Source organism: Muscardinus avellanarius (genome assembly GCF_963383645.1).
Source record: "Muscardinus avellanarius genome assembly, chromosome: 15".
In the NCBI taxonomy this organism is placed as follows: Eukaryota; Metazoa; Chordata; class Mammalia; order Rodentia; family Gliridae; genus Muscardinus; species Muscardinus avellanarius.
This window is the reverse complement of record NC_137801.1, coordinates 36384826-36407105: the sequence shown is the minus strand read 5'-3', so window position 1 is coordinate 36407105 and position 22280 is coordinate 36384826. Positions and strand designations below refer to the sequence as shown.

The 22280-nt window shown below is 42.7% G+C and overlaps 1 protein-coding gene and 1 pseudogene across 3 annotated transcripts in view; one reads left to right on the top strand and one right to left on the bottom strand.

Annotated features, from left to right (window-relative positions):
* Positions 1–22280, bottom strand: part of MTA3 (metastasis associated 1 family member 3) — a gene marked incomplete at both ends in the record, with an annotated part of 134667 nt that overhangs the window by 71586 nt on the left and 40801 nt on the right. The gene's annotated exons all lie outside the window — the stretch shown is intronic.
* LOC308274377 (26S proteasome regulatory subunit 4-like) lies at positions 8446–10735 on the top strand (annotated as a pseudogene). The gene is made up of 3 exons: positions 8446–8885; positions 9553–10154; positions 10679–10735. The product of its transcript is annotated as a 26S proteasome regulatory subunit 4-like (transcript).

Below are 22280 nucleotides of genomic sequence, written 5' to 3'. Positions count from 1 at the left end.
TGTGTGCATGTATGTCTACAAAAGTATGTATCCCACTATGATGTATGAATACAGTGCACCAATTAAAAATTTAAAAAAAAGAAAAAAAATAATAAATAAATAAATTGAATTATCTTTGCTATAAAATAAATAAATAAATAAATAAATAAATAAATAAATAAAAATAAAAGACTAAGTGCGGGGACTTCCGGGAAGATGGCGACGGAGAAAAGCAGGGCTTACGAGCCCCGCCAACAACCAATCTCTATTACCACAAAATCAGCGCCTTTCATAGCCAGAAAACACCATCAGCAGAGAAACAAAACAAGTAAATACCAGGGACAGAGAAAAAGAGGGCAGGAAAAACGAGACACCAGAAAGAAAGCAGACCGCAGTGCTGTGGCCGGAGCCGCGGCGTGGGCGCCATCTTCCCTTGCAGCACCATGCCCTATACAGGAGGGGAACTCAGAACGGAGCTCAGAGCCAGAGAGGAGATACGCCGGCCTCACCGCCGAGGATGCGGCAGCAGTACCTTACTGCCGGCAGCAGCGGCTAGTTCACCGGACGGCACCAGACCAACGAACTTAACAGCCCACCAGGCTCCAGAGAGGAGTGGTGGACAGCGAGCCGAGGTGAGCCGCTGCGGATAGCGGGATGGGCTCGATGGTTGGAGTACATGGCTGAGGGTTGTGTTCAATCCTCAGCATTCTCCTGCCGTTTATATAAATAAAAGACGAAACTGATTTATTCCTGTACTGAGGATTAAATGAAGGGGTAGAGCCGGGCGTGGTGGCGCACGCTTGTAATCCCCGTGCTTGGGAGTCTGAGACAGGAGGATCACACGGGTTCGAAGCCAGCCTCAGCTACTTAGTGAGGCTCTCAGCAACTTAGTGAGACCCTGTCTCCAAATAAAGTATAAAATAGGTCTGGGAGTTTAGCCCAGAGGTAGAAAGCCCCTGGGTTCCACCCCCAGTACTACAAACAAACAAACAAACAAATGAAGGGGTAGTCGACCTACAGCCCAGCCTTTTTATTTTTTATTTTAAGACAGGGTCTCACTGAACTGGGTGTGGTGGTGCACACTTGTAACCCCAGTACTTGGGAGGCTGAGACAGGAGGATCACAGGTTCAAAGCCAGTCTCAGCAACTTGTGAGGCCCTCTACAACTTTTGAGACTGTTTCAAGATAAAGAATAAAACATAGGACTGGGAAGCTGGGCGTGGTTGTGCACACTTGTAATCCAAGTATTCAGGAGGCTGAGACCGGAGGGTCGCGGTTCACAGACAGCCTTAGCTACTTAGTGAGGCCCTTTGCAACTCAGTGAGACCCTGTTTCAAAAAAAAAAAAAAAATAGGGCTTGGGGTGTAGCTCAGAGGTAGAATACCCATCAGTTCCATCCCCAGTCCCACACACACCAACAAAAAAAGTCTTGCTAAACTGCTGAGGCTGTCCTCAAACCTGAGATCCTCCTGTCTCAGCCTCCCAAGTAGTAGGACTACACGAGTATACCACCATCCGAGGCTCAAAGAGAAAATTTAATTTCATGGGCACTTCTACTCTGCCTAAAGTCTTTCCTTCAGTCTGATATAACTGAGGCTTCTAGAATGGTTCAGGTCCACCATTCCTGTGTGGAAATGCGTATTTCCTTGTGCACACCAGACTTATTGAATCCCATTATCTTACAGATAGACCCAGGTATCCACATGACTAGCCAGTGCGTCCCAGGTGGTCCTCAGGTACATCACCCTGAAAACAACTCCTGACTGGAGGCGTGGTCCAGTGGCATAGACTGCCTAGTACTGCAAGGCCTTGGCTTCAACCCCATTGCCTTCGAAAATAATAAAACAAACTCCTATAGATACATAGACTTTAACCGTTCCTTGTTGAACAAAAGCCATTATTTCTTTGTTTTTTTAAAGCATTTTTTCCTTATTGGCTATATAAATCTTTCCCAGAAACTCTGGGTTCTGAACGTTTTCTTCACAAAAAAATCTCACTATATTATATTCTGGCATTAGAGAGTCAGTGAATAGAAATTTTATCCAACATTTAATGAACAACCAGACAAAGAAATGGTGGTCAAGGATCTAAACTGCCACAGAGGAGTAGACTTGCTGACAGAAACACTTTAAGATAGACTAAAAGAGTCAGACTTCTGAAGAAAATTATTTCCAAACCAGATTTCTACGCCTGAACAAATAATTAGCCAAGTGTAAAATATACATTCAAATACACAAGTAGTGGCAGGCAGGGTGGCACATGCCTGCAATCTCAGCACTTGGGAGGCTGAGATAGGAGGATCCCCGATTCAAAGTTAGTTTCAGCATCTTAGTGAGACCCTCAGCAACTCAGAGAGACCCTGTTTCAAAATAAAACATTTTTGTAAAAAGGCTGCAGGTCTATCTGGGAGGTAGAATGTCCCTGGGCTCGATCCCTTGTGTCCCTCTTATAAAAATATGAAAGCAGCCGGGCGTGGTGGCGCACGCTTGTAATCCCAGCATTTGGGAGGCTGAGACAGGAGGATCGCGGTTCGCGGACAGCCTCAGCTACTTAGTGAGGCCCTCCGCAACTCAGTGAGACCCTGTTTCAAAATAAAGAATAAAAAATATTGGGCAGGGGGTGTAGCGCGGAGGTCAAATGCCTCTAGGTTCCATCCCCAGACCTGCAAAATAATAATAATAATAATAATAATAATAAGAAGAAGAAGAAGAAGAAGAAGAAGAAGAAGAAGAAGAAGAAGAAAGCAGAAAGCAATAAAAAGTTTTACATTTTAAAGATCAGTCAAAAGGGAAAGGTAAAGCAATGTTGATCCTAAGAAGAAAGGCTATACAAGAGAGAATATGTGAAGAATGTTTGCATGTCATAACACACAAGAAATGGTGAAATAAATGTCATGAAAATGCAGGAAAGAAAAGGGAACAGGAGAGGGAAAGGGAAATTCCTAAGGGTGAAAGACCAATAGCATCAGTGAGAATGGCATACACAGAAGCCACGAGGAGAAGATCTGGAAACCCTTGGACAGGGGGAACCACGCATGTCTGCCTTGGCTATTATTAGAAAGCTTATACATATATTTCATTATTTCATTATTTATTTATTTATTTATTTATTGCGGGTCTGGGGATGAAAACCAGGAGAATTCGACCTCCGAGCTACACCCCCTGCCCTACTTGTTATTATTTTTATTTTGAAACAGGGTCTAAGTTGCAGAGGGCCTTACTAAGTAGATGAGGCTGTTCGCAAACCACAATCCTCCAATCTCAGCCTCCCAAATGCTGGGATTACAAGTGTGCACCATCACGCCCAGCTCTTATATTTGATTTTAATAAAAAATTTAAATTTAAGATGAGAGAGGGAATCCTACTTAGAATGTACAGATCTGTGTGAATGCTACGCCATGGGACAGAGGGCTGTTCACATGAGGCTCCCCAGCCTCGGCACCAGGCAGCCACTGAGTGCTGCCAGGCTGCCAAAGCACCGCGAGCGGCATCGGTAGCTGCATCCCGGCCATTACCCACCGAGGACAGCAGGACCCCCGCCCGGTGCTGACAGATATTAGCGTGTAGAAATCAAAAGGAGGCAACCAGAACATCTGCTTTGGTTACATAAGAAAGAGTCGGAAAAGCCATGACGAGAAGTTTGGACTCACTATCATAGGTCAGAGGATTTTGTGGGGAAAAAGGAATAGCAAGCAGTGCATGGGGAAGCGCATCCTGCTCGCGGCACGTGGAGAGCACTGACTTGGAGACGCTATGAAAGACTGCCAGAGAGGAGTCGAGCAGGAAAGCCCTTCTCTTGATGCCATCTTTCCCAAAAGGAAGAAATCAAATGTTCCAAAGGCAGCAAGTCAAAGATGCAGGCCAAGGATCCTGTATCTTTGCAGGACAGAATGACAAATATATCGGGGTGTTTATTTTTATATTTATTTATTTATATTATTTGCAGTACTAGGGATTGAACATAGAGGCATTCTACCTCTGAGATACACTCCAAGTCCAATCTTTATTCTTCATTTTGAAACAGGTCTCACCAAGTAGCTGAGGCTAGCTGTGAACCTGCAGTGCTCCAGTCTCAGCCTCCCAAGTACTGTGATTACAAGCATGCACCACCACGCCCAGCTTTATTTTCTATTTTGTTTTAATTAATTTTATTTATTTAGGTGTGTGTGCGCGTGCGCTTAAGCAGGGGCATCTACCTCCAAGCTATACCTCTACCCCTTTCACTTGTTTTCTTTTATGGTGCTGGGGATGGAACCCAGGGGCATTCTACCTCTGAGCTATACCCCCAGCCCTATTTTTTATTCTTTATTTTGAAACAGGGTCTCACTAAGTTGCAGGGGGCCTAAGTAGCTGAGGCTGTCCGCAAATCTTGATCCTCCTGTCTCAGCCTCCATGTACTGAGATTACAAGTGTGCACCAGCACACCCAGCTCTCTCTTTTCACTTTTTTTAATTTATTTTTTGTGGTACTTCCTGGTTATACTTTCAGACCTATTTTATATTTTAATTAGAAACAGGGTCTCACTAAGTTGCTAAGAGCCTCAGTAAGTAGCTGAGGCTGGCTTCCAACCTGTCTCAGCCTCCCAAGCACTGGGATTACAAGTGTGCGCCACCACGCCCGGCTCATTTTTTATTTTGAAACAAGGTCTTGCTAAGTTGCAGAGACTGGCCTCGAACCTGTAGCCCTCCTGTCTCAACTTTCCAAGTACTGGGATTACAGGTGTGGGCCACCATATGGCTAAATATGTCATTTTGACAGCAGAAAAATCTCAGACAGTGCTACGGCAGGTGGAGCACCAGCACTGGGGACAAAACGTAGGGTCTGCTTCGTACTGAACCGGGCATGGTTAAAATCTACTTCTTACTCTTGGGAGGCTGAGACAGGAGGATCGTACAGGTTCGAAGCCAGCCTCGGCTGGTTTAAGAGACCCTGTTTCCAAATAAAATATAAAATAGGTCTGGGAGTGTAGCCCAGAGATAGAAGGCCCCTGGGTTCCATCCCCAGTACCATCAAAAAAAAAAAAAAAAATCTACTTAAAACAAAAAGATTGGCGATAATAAAAATTGCAAAAGAGAAACTACTTTCATTCGAACTTTTTAAAAATAGATTCCAAGTAGCTGGGCATGGCAGCATACACCTGTAATCCCAGTACTTGGGAGGTGGAGACAGGAGGATTGCAGGTACAAGCACAGCCTCAGCAAGTAGTGAGACTTTCATCAACCTAGTGAGACCCTGTTTCAAAAAAAATAAAAGGGGGGGGCATAGGTCAGAAGTAGAATGCCTCTGGGTTAAATCCCAAGTACCACAAAGAATATATAAATAAAAAAGAAATCCGGGCATAGTGGTGCACACTTGTAATCCCAGTACTTGGGAAGCTGAGACAGGAGGATTGTGGTTTGAAACATCCTCGGGGACTTAGTGAGGCCCTCCACAACTCAGTGGGATCCTGTTTCAAAATAAAGAATAAAAAATCGGGCTGGGCAGCCGGGCGTGGTGGCGCACGCTTGTAATCCCAGCATTCGGGAGGCTGAGACCTGGAAGATCACGGTTCGCGGACAGCCTCAGCTACTTAGTGAGGCCCTCTGCAACTCAGTGAGACCCGGTTTCAAAATAAAGAATAAAAAATAGGGCAGGGGGTGTAGCTCAGAGGTCAAATGCCCCTGGGTTCCATCCCCAGACCCGCAAAAAAAAAAAAAAAAAAAAAAAAAAAAAAAAAAATCGGGCTGGGGATGTAGTTCAGAGGTAGAATGCCCCTGGGTTCAATCCCTAGTACTGGGGGTAAAAATAGATTTTAGGTAAGCTTCTTTAGCATTAACTGCCACACCAGAGAAAGGCTGAAAAACCACAAGCCATTCTAGTTCATCACTTACATGAAGAAAGGTACATAAAACACAGAACACATATGATGACATTTTCAGCAATTTCACTTGATCTAATTTTGCAGTCATACACACAATCAAAAATATCAAATTGTTTATACAAAAATTTATTCTTTGATTTTTTAGGTACTGGCAATTGAACCCAGGAACATTCTACCTCCAAGCTACACGCTACAGCTCTATCTTTTATTATTTTTTTTATTTGGAAACAAGGTCTCACTAAATTGATGACGCTGGCTTCAAACCTGTGATCCTCCTGTCTCAGTTTCCCAAGTACTGGGATAACAGGTGTGTGCCACTATGCCAGCTTATCCCTGACCTTCTTATTTTTATTTTAAAATGGATCTCACTAAATTGCTGTAGTAGGTCTCAAACCTGCAATCTACCTGTCTCAGTCTCCCAAGTACTGGGATGAAAGGCCTGATCCACCATGCCTGGCATATATTTACTTCTGAACTACGTCAATATATTCCATATTCATTCCAACACGAAAAGTAAAGTTTAAATTTTAAAAGAAAGGGGTGCTGAGACTGGAGGATCGTGGTTCATGGAGAGCCTCAGCTGCATAGAAAGGCCCTCCGTAACTTAGTGAGACCCTGTTTCAAAATAAAGAATAAAAACAGGGTAGGGGGTGTAGCTCGAAGGTCAAATGTCCCTGGGTTCCATCCCCAGACCCGCAAAAAAAAAAAAAAAAAAAAGGAAAAAGGAAAAAGGAAGGGGATCAATTTTCACTCTGGCAATCTACTCCCATCTACTAACTATGGCTTTGTAGAGTTTCTGAAACATTTTCTGTTTACAGAAAAAAAAATCTGCTAATAAACATTTTCAATTTTCATCATCTATTAGTTTCTTTTTTTTTTTTGTGGTACAGCCCTCTACCTCTGGGCTACACTCCCAGACCTATTTTTACATTTTTATTTGGAAACAGGGTCTCCTAAGCCAGCGCATGTGGCTGGCTTCGAACCTGCGCGATCCTCCTGTCTCTGCCTCCCAAGCGCGGGGATTACAAGCGTGCGCCACCACGCCCGGCATTAGTTTCTGATATAGAATATGACCACCTAAGAAAAAAAGTCTACCTTCAAATATTAACTGCTTTATTCAGGGAGGCCAAGGTGGAAGGATCTCAAGTTCAAGGCCAAATTCAGCAACTTAAGATCCTGCACAATCCTGTCTCAAAAAAAAAAAAAAAAAAAAAAAAAAAGGCTGGGGAGGTATAGCTCAGTGATAGAGCAACCCTAGGATCAATCTCCAGTATCAATAACACACCAAAAAAGATTGCTCTAGATAAAACATGGAGCACAAAAATTTCAAATTTCAAATTATAACCTTTGAAAATGTATGAAGTCATTCATGGTAGCACATTGCCTATAATCCCATTACTATAATCCCAGTACTTGGGAGGCTGAGAGGATTACAGGCTTGAGGCCAGCCTCACAACTTAGTGAGAGCCTCAGCAATTTAGCAAGAATCTGTTTCAAAATTAAAAATTAAGCCAGAACCAGACATGGTAGCACATACTTGTACTCCCAGTATTTAGGAAACTGAAACAGGAAGAACGGGGTTCGCAGACAGCCTCAGCTACTACTTAGTGAGGCCCTTGGCAATTTAGTGAGACCCTGTTTCAAAATAAAGAATAAAGCTGGGTGTGGTGGCGCACGCTTGTAATCCCCGCGCTTGGGAGGCTGAGACAGGAGGATCGCACAGGTTCGAAGCCAGCCTCAGCTACTTAGTGAGGCTCTCAGAAACTTAGTGAGACCCTGTTTCCAAATAAAATATAAAAATGGGTCTGGGAATATAGCCCGGAGGTAGAAAGCCTCTGGGTTCCACCCCCAGTACCACCAAAATAAAATAAAATAAAATAAAGAATAAAAAAATAGAACTGGGGTGTAGTTTGGAGTTAGAATGCCACTAGATTCCATCCCTAGTACCAGAAAAAGAAAAAAAAAATTTTAAATATTTTTAAAAGCAAGGCATGGTGGTTCATGCTTGTAATCCCAGCACTTGGGAGGCTGAGACAGGAGGATCACAAGGCTAATGACCAGTCTCAGCTACTTTGTGAGGCCCTCTGAAACTTAGTGAGACTTTATTTCAAAATAAAGAATAAAAAATAGGGCTGGGGGTGTAGCTCAGAGGTAGAATGGCCCAGAGGTTCAATCCCTACTAACAACAAAAAAAAGGATAAAAATATATGAAAATATTTTGTCAATGCTGATTATCTTATCAGAATCACAACGCATATTTCTAGCTGGGCATGGTGGTGCACACTTGTAATCCCAGCATTCGGGAGGCTGAAACCCGAGGATTGCGGTTCGCGGACATCCTCAGCTACTTGTTGAGGCCCTCTGCAACTCAGTGAGACCCTGTTTCAAAATAAAGAATAAAAACTAGGGCAGGAGGTGTAACTCAGAGGTTGAATGCCCCTGGGTTCCATCCCCAGACCCGCAAAAAAAAAAAAAAAAAAAACGAATTGATGATATATAATTGTAAAGCACTAATACAAGTATAAAAAAGGAAAAAGAACAAATTAAAGGGAACTTTGTTAAAAAAAAAAAAAGAGTACCAAAGTTAGAATTAAAGACTCTCTTTTTATGGAGGAAGAATTCATCAGGAATTAGGAACAAATGAAAGCAGCAGAGGAGGAAAGGTCGAAGGATAAAGGCGGATGATGAAAGGGAGAGCCCAATGTCAGCAGGAGCCCTAGAAGAGACCTTGACAGCAATCATGCAATCATGCCTACATCTGTGGGCTCAAACACTATGTCAGTATCATTTCATTTGTAGACAAGAATCTGCTGGAATCGGGCTGCTCAGCCCTGCTCAGCCACAAACTGCACCCTGTGACGGGGTGCTGACGACGCTGATCCCCTGGCCACAGTGATGGAGGTGCAGGACCCCCAGGAGACCTATGCAGATATTGGGGGACTAGACAACCAGACCCAGGAGATTAAGGAAGCTGTGGGGCTTCCTCTCACCCATCCTGAATATTATGAAAAGATGGGTATAAAGCCCCCTAAGAGGGTCATCTTCTTTTTAATTTTTTTATTGGTGCATTTATATTCATACATCATATTGGGGTGAAAAACTTGTGTGTACATACATGTACCCATCACTGATTTAACCCCTACCCAATTCCCACCCCCTTCCCTCCCCATCCCTCCTTCCCTTGCTTGGCTTAGTGGTTGACTTCAATATGTTTAAGTACATTGTGTGTTTTAGAGATTTTCCTCTTCCCCCCTCCTTTCTCCTCCTTTAGGTTGTCTTGTTTGCTCCTCTATAGGATTTCCCTTTTCATCTAGAGTTCCTCCTATGACCTATTTCTCCCTAACTCTCACATATTAGGGAAAGCATCTGATTTCTTATTTTTTGTGACTGACTAATCTCACTTAGCATAATGTCCTCCAGTTCCATCCATTTCCCTGAAAATGATGTAAATGAGTTTTTTTAATGGCTGAGTAAAATTCCATTGTGTACATATCCCACAGTTTTGTAATCCATTCATCTATTGATGGACATCTTGGCTGGTTCCATAGTTTGGCTATGGTGAATTGTGCAGCTATGAACATAGATACACATGCATTAGTTTGGTAGTTTGGTTTCCATTCTTTTGGGTAGATACCCAGAAGTGGTATTGCTGGATCAAATGGTAGATTTGTTCCCATTCTTCTGAGGATTCCCTAAAAGGGTCATTTTCTATAGTCCACCTGGCACAGGAAAAACCTTGTTAGCCAAAGCAGTAGCAAATCAAACTTCAGCCACTTTCCTGAGTCTCTGAACTCATTCAGAAGTACCTAGGTGATGGGCCAAAACTCATACAGGAATTGTTTTGATTGTGCATGCTCAAGAACACACACCATCCATCAGGCTTATTGATGAAATCCATGCAATTTGGACCAAAAGATATGATTCAAACTTAGAGGTGAGAGAGAAATTCAGAGGACAATGTTGGAACTGTTGAACCAGTTAGATGGATTTGATTCAAGGGGAGACATGAAAGTCATCATGGCCACAAACTGAAGAGAAACTTTGGACCCAGCACTTATCAGGCCAGAAGACTGACCAAAGACTGAGTCCTCCCTGCCTCATCAGAAGACTAAGAAGCGCATCTTTCAGATTCATGTAAGCAGGATGGTGCTGGCCAATGAGGAAGCCTGGAGGACTTGATCATGGCAAAGGATGACCTCAGCAGGGCTGACATCAAGGCCGTCTGCTCAGGAGCTGGTCTGATAGCCTTGAGAAAACACAGAATAAAAGTAAAAAATGAAGATTTCAAAAAAAATCTAAAGAAAGAACTGGGTGCGGTGTCAATTGCTTGTAATGCCAGCATTCAGAACACTGAGACTGGAGGATCACAGTTCGCAAACAGCCTTAGTACTTAACTTAGTGAGACCCTTTGGAAACTCAGTGAGACTCTGTTTCAAAAATAAAAAGGCTAAAAAAATAGGGCTTGGGGTGTAGCTTGGAGGTATAATGCCCCTGGGTTCCATCCCCGGTATCGTGCGCGCGCGCGCGCGCGCACACACACACATACACACACACACACACACACACACACACACACACACACACACACACAATAATAATAATCTAAAGAGAATGTTCTTGCTGGGCATGACGGCACATGCTTGTAATCCCAGTGCTTAAGACACTGAGAAAGGAAGATGGCACAGGTTTGAAACCAGCCTCATCTACTTAGTGAGGCTCTCAGCCTCACTAAGGCTGTTTCCAAATAAATCATAAAATAGGGATGGGGTGTAGCTCAGAGGTGGGAAGTGTCTGGGTTCCAATCCCTAGTACCACAAATTAAAAAAAAAAAAAAAAAAAGAAAGAAAATGTTCTTTATAAAAAACAAGAAGGTACTCCTGAGGGGTTTTATCTCTAGTGACCCACAGCTGCCTTCAGGAAAATGGTTGGGAGTGTACCCAAGCCCTGAAAGGGTGAGCTAGGGGAAGCTGCCCAGAGGAATCCATCTTCCAGTTGTTTTTTATTAGCAAAACATCCTGTACGTCTTTTTAAGTATGATGTGCAGGCTGCCCACTGAGCAGCCCTCACTGTCAGTCACTGCGCTGCTCTCTGCTGTTCCCTAATAAAGCATGCTCTTTCACAAATATAAAAATTCAGAAAACAAAAAGGAGCCTTTGCAATTTGCAATTCTAAACTGACTAGCAGCCGGGCGTGGCGGCGCACGCTTGTGATCCCAGCACTCAGGAGGCTGACACTCAAGGATCACGGTTCGCGGTCAGCCTCAGGTACTTAGTGAGGCCCCTGCAACTCAGTGAGACCCGGTTTCAAAATAAAGAATAAAAAGTAGGGCAGGGGTTGTAGCTCGGAGGTCGAATGCCCCAGGTTCCATCCCCAGACCCACAAAAAAATAAAAAATAAAAAATAAATAAACTGACTAGCAAAAGTAAAATATCATTCCATGGGCTAGAAAAAATATCATTCCATGGGCTAGAAAACAAAAGATTTAGCCGGACATGGTGGCACACGCTTGTAATCCCAGCATTCGGGAGGCTGAGACCTGGGTTCCATCCCCACACTCACACACACACAAAAGAAAACAAAACATTTAACATAGAACAACAAAAAGAAAGAAATACAAATGGAAAATATGAGAAAAGGCAGAGGACAAATACAACCAATCCAGGAGCTCTAAGAAATAAACATAAATTCTAGAATGAGAGAAGTAATATAAAATAGTAGAGAGAAAATTCTTAGCTCTAATAGAAGACTTACACCTTTAAATTAAAATAGTCTACCAAGAGGGCATGGTGGCACACAGCTGTAATCCCAGTACTTGGGAAGCTGAGACAGGAGGACCATAGGTATGAAGCCAGCCTCAGCTATTTAGTGAGTCCTCTACAACTTAGTAAGACCCTGTTTCAAAATAGAGTAAAAAATAGGGATAGGGTATAGCTCAGAGGTAGAATGCCCTGGGTTCAATCTCCAGTACTGCCAAATAAAAGTGGGGGCTAGCATCAGGGAGATGCAAATCAAAACTACGCTGAGATTCCATCTAACCCCAGTCAGATTGGCAAGTATAAAGAAATCAAACAACAACAAATGCTGGCGAGGATGTGGGGAAAGAGGAACTCTTTTACATTGTTGGTGGGAGTGCAAACTAATCAGCCACTATGGAGAAATGTGTGGAGATTCCTTAGAAAACTGGGAATAGATCTACCATACGATCCAGCTTTACCACTCCTGGGTATTTTTCCAAAGGGTTTGAAAACAGAACTACAGCAACATATGCATACCTATGTTCATAGAAGCACAATTTGTAATAGCCAAAATTTGGAAACAACCTAGGCCCCCATCAACAGATGAATGGTTTGCAAAGTTATGGGAAATACACACAATGGAATTCTATTCAGCTATAAAGAAGAACAAAATCACGTCATTCGTAAGAAGATGGAAAGGGCTGGAAAGCATTATGTTAAGTGAGATCAGCCAAACACAGAAAGAGAAGGGACATATGTTTCCTCTAATATGCCCAAACGAGTGAGCATTGGGGACACCAGAGGGACTCCAGATAATGGAAGGGAAATCTCAGCAAAGTTTGAATGGAAAACTAAGAGAGGAAGGAGGCTGAACTTGATTGATGAGCGGCTATTTCCAAATAAGTGTAAAAGTACGAATATAGCAAGGTTAGCCTGGGTATTAAGTATCGGGAAGGGGGCTAGGATATAGCTAGCTCAAAGGTAAAATGTCTCTGGGTTCAATCCACAGCACCACATAAATAAATAATAAGTCTACCAAATATCCTTTCCACTGATAAATCACTGTAAAATTTCAGGATATAATAAGTAACAGAATCCTAAAAGATTTCAGAGGAAAAAATATAGATATGATGCAAGGTATAGAGGACTAAAATGGAATAAAAGTTATAATGTTCAGTAACAATGGATGTTTGAATAGAAATGCTTCAAAGCTTTGAGGGAAAATCATTTTTTTTCTTTTGTATATTTTTATTTATTATTTATTTATTTATTTTGCGGATCTGGGGATGGAATCCAGGGGCAGTCGACCTCTGAGCTATACCCTGCCCTATTTTTTATTCTTTATTTTGAAACAGGGTCTCACTAAGTTGCGAAGGCCTTACTAGGTAGCTGAGGCTGTCTGCGAACTGCAATCCTCCTGTCTCAGTCTCCCGAGCGCTGGGATTACAAGTGTGTGCCACCACACCCGACTTGGAAAATCATTTTCAACCCAAAATTCAACACCAACTCAAACTATGTATCGAATACATAGTATTAAATTTTCCAGCCGGGCGTGGTGGCGCATGCTTGTAATTCCTGCACTTGGAAGGCTGAGACAGGAGGATCGCAGTTCGCAGACAGCCTCAGCTACATAGTAATGCCCTTTGCAACTCAGTAAGTACCTGTTTCAAAATAAAGAATAAAGCCGGGCATGGTGGCACACACTTGTAATCCCAGCTCTTGGGAGGCTGAGACAGGAGGATCGCAGGTTCAAAGCGTGCCTCAGCTACTTAGTGAGGCTCTCAGCAACTTAGTGAGACCCTGTTTCCAAATAAAGTATAAAATAGGTCTGGAGGTGTAGCATGGAGGTAGAAAGCCCTTGGGCTCCATCCCCAGTACCACACACACACACAAAATACAAAATAAAGAATAAAAAAAAAATAGGGCTGGGTGTGTAGCTCGGAGGTAGAATGCCCCTGGGTTCCATCCCTAGTACTGAAAAAAAAAAAAAAACCCACTAATTATCCATAAGTTTTATTCCAGAATAGTCTAAGAAATATTATACATACATACAAGAGCAACTGGATCTGATAAAGCTGAAGACTTCTGCCTTAAATCAATCTACTTTAAGACATATAACTAAAAGCAATTAAGATTCAGAACCAAAATAGCTGTTATTGTTTTTGTTGTTGTTTTTGTTGTTGTTGTTGTTGTTGTTGTTGTTGTTGCTGCAGCCCTGCAGATGGAACCCAGGGGCATTCTACTTCCAAGCTACATCCGCAGCCCTAGTTTTTTAATTCTTTATTTTGAAACAGGGTCTCACTGAGTTGCAAAGGGGCTCACTAAGTAGCTGAGGCTGGCCTCAAACTGCAATCCTCCTGTCTCTGCCTCCCAAATGACGGGATTACAACCATGTGCCACCACGCCTGGCCTGAATTTATTTTAATTGATTTTCTTATAATAAAAGTAACTCAAGCCGGGCGTGGAGACACACTCTTGTAATCCCCACACTTGAGAGGCTGGCTTGAGACCCTGTTTCCAAAATTATAAAATAGGTCTGGGAATGTAGCCCGGAGGTAGAAGAGCTTCCAGAAACCCCAGTACTGCCAAAAAAAAAAAAAAAAAAAAAAAAGTAATTCAGTTTTGTTGAAATACGTATAATGCCAAATATTAAACAAAGAGAGGTTTCGTCATATTTAATTTATTTACATATTTATTTGTTGGTACTAGAGATTAAACTGAAGGGCATCTTCCTCTAAACTATACTTCTAGTCCCATTATTTATTTATTTATTTATTTATTTTGGTGGGTCTGGGGATGGAACCCAGTTGCATTTGATCTCCGAGCTACATCCCCCACCCTATTTTTTTATTCTTTATTTTGAAATAGGATCTCACTAAGTTGTGGAGGAGGGCCTCACAGGTAGCTGAGGCTGTCGGCGAACCAAGATCCTCCGTTCTCAGCCTCCTGAAAGCTGGAATTACAAGCATGTGCCACCATGCCTGGCTCCTCTAGTCCCTTTTATATTTTTGAAACAAGGTGTGGCTAGGTTGCTGAGAGTCTTTGCTGCATTGCTGAGGCTGTCCGTGGACCTGCGATTCTCCTGTCTCGCCTTCCAAGTACTGAATTACAGGCACATGCCACCACACCTGGCAGAAGTTTGTCTGTATAGAAGTATTTCAAGTCCATCATCACCGAGTTGTAACTATCATCAATGAATCTTCAGGCAACAGATCAACTGCTAGTGTCATTCTAGAAACAGACAACCAAGTACTATGTACCTTCTGACACACAAAACCTCGGAACGTTTTTCTCTCTCCCATTTCCCCCTTGCTCTCCATCTATACCTTTAAATCTAACTACCAGTGTGGAAATGCAGAAGAGAGGAACAGAGTAAAGACGCCTGCGTGTGCTAATGATAATGCCATCAAATTTGAACACGTTTTTCTTTATTGAGTGCCAAACCCTGTAATGGTTTAAAAAAACACCATAGAGATTCAGTTGGCAAAATTCAGAGAAAAGCCAGTTTCTCCCACAAAAAGTGCAAGGAAAACCAGAGAGAAGGGAAGGGAGCCTCACATCCCCGGAACGGCAACCTGCCGGGCTCCATTCCCCACTGCACATCGGGGCTTGTGCCACGGTTGAGAAGCACTGAGTGTGTGAGTCGGCTCTGGCTTTTCAATTTTGCTTCACCGGTCTAATCTACTTACTAATACCACCCTATCTTAATTATTATAACTTTGCAAGTTTCTCACTGTTAAGCAATCTAAGTCCTCTTTTTCGTTCTTCAGGACTGATGATTCTAAACTTTTTGGCGTCAAGATTCCTTTATTCTTAAAACTTATTGAGGACCTCAAAAAATTTTTTGCTTATGTGGGTTATATCTATCTATATTTACCATATTAGAAATCAAAACTGAGAAAATATTTAAGACTGACTAATTAATTTAAAATAAAAAGTGTTGTATGAAAGGAGAGAAGGTTAGCACTCCCCTTGACAAGGTTGGAAAAGGCCCTCGGGCCTGACAACATTCATACTGCTAAGGCATTGCCACCTACTTCATGGCATCTAACCATCATTTTGGCTCGGTGTGGTGGCACACGCCTGTCATCCTAGCGCTTGGGAGGTTGAGACAGGAGGATCGAGGCCAGCAGAGACCTTCAACAACTTAGACCCTTTAAAAAATAAATAAATATTTTTTAAAAAATAAAATAAAATAAAAATAAAGCTGGGAGCCGCGTGGTGGCACATGCTTGTAATCCCAGCATTCAGGAGGCTGAGACCAGAGGATCGTGGTTTGCAGACAGCCTCAGCTACTTCGTGAGGCCCTCTGCAACTCAGTGAGACCCTGTTTCAAAATAAAGAATAAAAAATAGGGCAGGGGCTGTAGCTCGGACATAGAATGCCTCTGGGTTCCATCCCCAGTACCAAAAAAAAATTTTAAAAATTAAAATAAACTCTACAAAGGACACATTCATACACTCAGGCAGCAATCACCTAATCAAGAAGTTATTTCCAGCTTTTACTATATAAAATAGCATTGTAATATATCTTTTGTTATAATATTAAAGTTTTATGCTTACATTGGTTTTTAAGTTAATTCTATCCATTTGATTTAAGGATCGATGTAGAATAATTGTGTGAATTAGAAATTCAAAGAGCTGCAGGGCAGGCATGGGGGCACACGCCAGAACTCCCAGTACTTGGAAGGCTGAAACAAGAGGGTCACAGGCTCAGAGTGAGCCTTGGCAACTTAGCAAGGTTCCCAGCGACCCAGCACAACCTGTGTCCAAGTAAGAAATAAAATCAGGCTGGGGGTACAGCCTGGAGGGAGAATGCCTCTGGGTTCAATCCTCAGTACCATAAAGGAAAGAAGGAAGGAGGGAGGGAGAGAAGGAAGAAAGGAAGGAAAGAAGGAAGGGAGCTACCAGAATCCCAGCTATGTGACAGAAGCAGAAAGGGGTTGCAAATTTTAGGGCAGCCTGAACAACTTAGTGAAAAATAAAAAAATAAAAACGGGGATGTAGTGGCAGGATGTAGCTCAGTGGCAGGTTCAATCCTGAATAAATAGTAAAGTAACTGAAATAATACTTATCATAAAAAATTCAATAAATGTGCCAAGTATGGTAAGGCACACCTGTACTCCCAGCTAACCTGGGGTTTAAGCAGGAGTTGGAGGCTAGCCTGGGCAGCTTAGCAAGGCCCTGTCTCAAAATATAAAATAAGCTGGGCATGGGTCTCGGGTCTCACTGAGTTGCAAAGGGCCTCACTAAGTAGCTGAGGCTGTCCACAAACCACGATCCTCTGGTCTCAGTCTCCCAAATGCTGGGATTATAATGGTGAATCACCTCACCTGGTTCAAGATTAATTACTTAATTAATTTTTTTATTTACTTGGGTTTTTTTTGCGGGTCTGGGGATGGAACCCAGGGTCATTTGACCTCCGAGCTACATCCCCTGCCCTATTTTTTTTTTTTTATTCTTTATTTGGAAACCAGGTCTCACTGAGTTGCAGAGGCCTCACTACGTAGCTGAGGCTGTCCGCGAACCGTGATCCTCCAGGTCTCAGCCTCCCGAATGCTGGGATTACAAGCCTGCGCCACCACGCCTGGCTAAGATTAATTTAAAGAGCAATTTAAGTTAAAGAGCAATTTAATTTAAAGAGCACTGAATAGTTGATGTAAGAAAATCTATTAGAGAGCCAGGCGTGGTGGTGCACGCTTGTAATCCCAGTGCTTGGGAGGCTGAGGCAGGAGGATCGCATGGGTTCAAAGCCAGCCTCAGCTACTTAGTGAGGCTCTCAGCAACTTAGTGAGACCCTATTTTATTTATTTATTTCCAAATAAAGTATAAAACAGGTCTAGCAGTATAGCCCGGAAGTAAAAAAAAAAAAAAAAAAAACCCTGGGTTCCACCCCTAGTACCACCAAAAAAAAAAAAAAAAAAACATAAAACAAAAAACCAATTAGTAAGTCAGGCATGGCGGTTCACATCTATAATCCCAGTACTTAGGAGGTTGAGACAGGAGGATCACAGGTTGGAAGCCAGCCTCAGCGACTTCGTGAGACTCTCAGTAACTTGGTGACCCAAGTTTTATTTTATTTCCAAATAAAATAACAAAATGGGCTGAGGGTGTAGCTCAGGGGTAGAACATCACTGGGTTCAATCAGTAGCACCACACATACACACACAAAATCTACTAGTAAAAGTATTACACAGACATACACACACAGAGAACACAGTAAACTATATACTAATAATAAGCCTAACATACTGTTATGCCAGCTGAAAAAAGCTGATATAACAATGAGCTTTATAGAACTTTACAATATATGAAGCATATAATCTATTATTAAATGACCTACATCACTGTACATGAATGAAGCAGGCTGCCTCTTTTCTCTTAACCTATACCCAAAAATTCCCCTAAAATGGTCCTCTCTGCTCAAGTCCTACCTCACAAACAAGACGTGAATCTCTTACTCTACCCAGAAAAGGGCCAGGTCCTGTTTGTTCTCTCTCAGCCATGGAACCATAAGGAAGAACTTCCTCCCTGCTGTGCTGGGAGGCATGTGCATACAGTGAGTATCACAGTTCTCAGACCACAAAGGACATCAAGAATGCCTGCCGGGTTTTCTCCCCTGTTCTATAAGGCACCAAGGAAATTCTGGGCACTTGATAATGTCCCTGAGAATAAAAAGTCAGTATTCACCAAATTACCCCTTCTTACTGCCAAAGAACAATGGGCTTCAGTAATTTTCTCCTTTTAAAACAGAAATAGATAGGGCCTGACTTCAACATTAGCGAAATGTCAAGACCACTCCACAGTGCACGTGCTCTACACCAGCATGAGGGCTGGCTAGCACAGCTCTGTGTTGACCAGACATTGCCAGAGACTCTCCCTACCCCCATTCAGCTATTTGAAAATGAGAAATAGCCATAGATATCTATGCTTCTCCATCATAATTAAAAGGAACTGCCACTCGTTAAACGACTTGAATTTACAGGCCAGGGACCTTATCGTATTTATGAAGCATTTTGCAAGATACCTAACTTTACCCAGGCGTGGTGGAGCACGCTTGTAATCCCAGCATTCGGGAGGCCGAGACAGGAGGATCATGGTTCACAGACAGCCTCAGCTACTTAGTGAGGCCCTCTGCAACTCAGTGAGACCCTGTTTCAAAATAAAGAATAAAAAATAGGGCAGGGGGTGTGGCTCAGAAGTAGAATGCCCCTGGCTTCCATCACAGTACCACAAAAAAAGCGCAAAAAAATAAATAAATAAAAAAGAAGAAAAAAAAAGTTACTAACCTAGAAGATACTCAGGAAATGTGTTCAATGGGGACTAAAGGCGGCTGGGGACTCATTTCAGTGGTAGAACACTCGCATACCATGTGTGTGAGGCACTGGGTTTGATCCCCAGCACCGCATAAAAAAAGTAACTGAAAGATGTATACTAGGTCTATGCTCCACATTTTACTAGTGATATTTCTATTTTTTTAATTTTGTGGTACTGGGGATTGAACCCAGGGTGCCCTGCCTCTTCCAAGCTATAACCCCAGTCCTTTTTAATTTTCTTTGTGTCTTGAAACAAGGTCCTACTGGGATTATAGACATGTATCAACATACACAGACCTCCCCCCCCCACTTTTTTTGGGTACTGAGGATTAAGCTGAAGAGCATTCTACCTCCAAGCTATACTCCCGCTCTTTACTCCTGAAACAGTCTTGCTAAGTTGCTCAGGCTGGCCTCTAACCTGCAATTCTCCTGTCTCAGCCTCCCAAGTACTGGGATTACAGGTATACACCACCATGCCTGGCTTGATAATTACATTTTAATATACTCTCTCAGTCCTTCTGGAAGATGAAAAACATATCACTAGTTTTTCCACTCTGGGCAATCTGTTGAAGAAAACCAACATTACTTGTAAACAGATTCCAAGCTATTAGAAGGGTAAATTAAAAATATACTTGTGTGTTTTGGATACATTCTTTAAACCATTTGTCAGATTCTTGTTCTAGCAAGTCTTATGACTGGCCACATAACTTCTTGAGCTTAAAATGAATTTTTATATTCTAACTTCTCCCAACTAAGTAATAAACGCATATGGCTCTTTAACATTTATTAGTTTTATACATCTTTAAGAAAAGTTTCAAATTATGTTTTCATGTTCTTTTAGGGCAAAAATTATCAACTTATTTCCCTAACTTTTATTTCTTAAAATAACCCTACTGGTAAGAAAACTATTTCACATGACCTGGAATGATTATATTTTCTAGCAAAAAACTTAAGTCACAATGAATATAATAATTCTAGCCAATCAAACCACAGTGCCTCTTTAAAAAACCTAAATAAAGCAATGATAAGATGTTTACCAGCAGCGGGGCACGGTGGTGCAGGCTTGTAATCCCAGCATTCGGAAGGCTGAGACAGGAGGATCACAGTTCGTGAACAGCCTCAGCTACTTAGTGAGGCCCTCCACAACTTAGTGGAGATAAATAAAGAATAAAAAATAGGGAAGGGGGTGTAGTAGCCTGGAGGTCGATTGCCCCTGGGTTCCACCCCCAGATCTGCAAAAAGAAAAAAAAAAATGTTTGTCAGGCATGGTGGTGCACGCTTGTAATCCCAGCATTTGGGAGGCTGAGACAAGAAGATTAGGACAGCCTCAGCTACGTAGTGAGGCCCTCTGCAACTTACTGAGACTCTGTTTCAAAATAAAGAATAAAAAAAAAAATAGGGCAGGGGGTGTAGCTTGGAGGGCAAATGCCCCTGGGTTCCATCCCCAAAGCCCCCAAAAAATGTTTACCAATGGGGGAGTTACTTCTAAAAAGATTTGTAGAAAAAGGAGTTCCAGTGTCTTTGTACTGTCCTTCCTATCAAGGAGGATCTGTGTCCCTTTCTCTTTTTTTTTTTTTTTTCTTGGTGTGAGGGTGGAGGGTGGTGGTACTGAGGATTGAACCAGAGGCATTCTACCACAGAATTATGCCTCCAGACCTATTTTCTTTCTTTCTTATTTATTTATTTATTTATTTATTTATTTATTCATTTATTTTTGGTGGTACTGGGGGTGGAACGCAGGGACTTTCTACCTCCGGGCTATACTCTCAGACCTATTTTATATTTTATTTGGAAACAGGGTCTCACTAAGTTGCCGAAAGCCTAAGTAACTGAGGCTGGCTTCGAACCTGTGCAATCCTCCTGTCTCAGTCTCCCAAGTGTGGGGATTACAAGTCTGCGCCACCACACCCGACACCTCCCAGCCCTATTTTAATTTTATTTGGAAACAAGGTCTTGCTAAGTTACTGAGCCTGGCTTCAAACCTGCGACCCTCCTCCTCTCTCAGCATTTCAAGTACTGGGATTACAAGTGTGTGCTGCCAAACCCTGCTTTCTATGTTCATTTCGGAAAAAAGAAGTCATTTAATGGGCAAGGAGGTACATAACTGTAATCCCAGTACTTGGGAAGTTGAGACAGGAGGATCACAGGTTCAAGGCCAGCCTTGGCAACTTAGCAAGACCTTGTTTAAAAAAAAAAAAAAAAAAAAAAGCAAGCTGGGCATGATGGTGCACGTTTGTAATCCCAGTACTTGCGAGGCTGAGAATGGAGGACCACGGTTTACGGCCAGCCTCAGCTACTTAGTGAGGCCTTCTGCAACTAGTGAAACCATTTCAAAAATAAAGAATAGTCAGGCGTGGTGGTGGATGCTTGTAATCCCAGTTTTTGGGAGGCTGAGAGAGAAGGATGGTGCTTCGCAGTCAACCTCAGCTATTTACCGAGCCCCTTTGCAATTCAGCGAGGCCCTGTTTCGAAATGAAGAATAAAAAATAGGGCTGGAAGTATAGCTCAGAGGTAGAATACCCCTAGGTTCCATCCTCAGTACCAAAAAAAAAAAAAAAATAGGGCTGAGGGTGGCTAAGGGTGGCTGAGGGTGTAGCTCAGAGGTAGATACCCCTGAGTTCCATCCCCAGTACTGCAAAAAAAAAAAAGAAAAGAATAAAAAACAGGAATGAGGTTGTAGCTTGGCGGTAGACTGCGCCTGGGCTCAATACCCAGTGCCAAAAATACACAGACACACAGACACACACAGACAGACACACACACAGACACACACACACACACACACACACACACACACACACACACACACGGCTGGGTGGAGGAGTAGCTCAGCAGGAGAAGAGCCCTGAGTTCAATCCCCCATACCAAATTAAAAAAAAAGAAAAACTGTATGCACAAAGGTGTCTGGAATTGGTGAGTATGTAGGTACAAGGACCAAACTGGAGCTTTAGAAAGAGCCAAACATGATCCCACACACCTGTAATCCCAGTACTTGGGAGGAAGAGAAGGGAGAACTGAATGTTCAAGGACAGCCTCAGCAATTTAGCAAGACCTTCAGCAATTTATCAAGATTATGTTTCAGCCGGGCGTGGTGGCACACACTTGTACTCCCAGCATTTGGGAGGCTGAGACAGGAGGATCATGATTCGCGGACAGCTTCAGCTACTTAGTGAGGCCCTCTGCAACTCAGTGAGACCCGGTTTCAAAATAAAGAATAAAAGCTGGGCATGGTGACCCACACTTGTAATCCCTGCATTTGGGAGGCTGAGACAGGATGATCACGCAGGTTCGAAGCCAGCCTGAGCTGGCTTAAGAGACCCTGTTTCCAAATAAAATATAAAATAGGTCTGGGAGTGTAGCCCAGAGGTAGAGGGCCCCTGGGTTCCATCCCT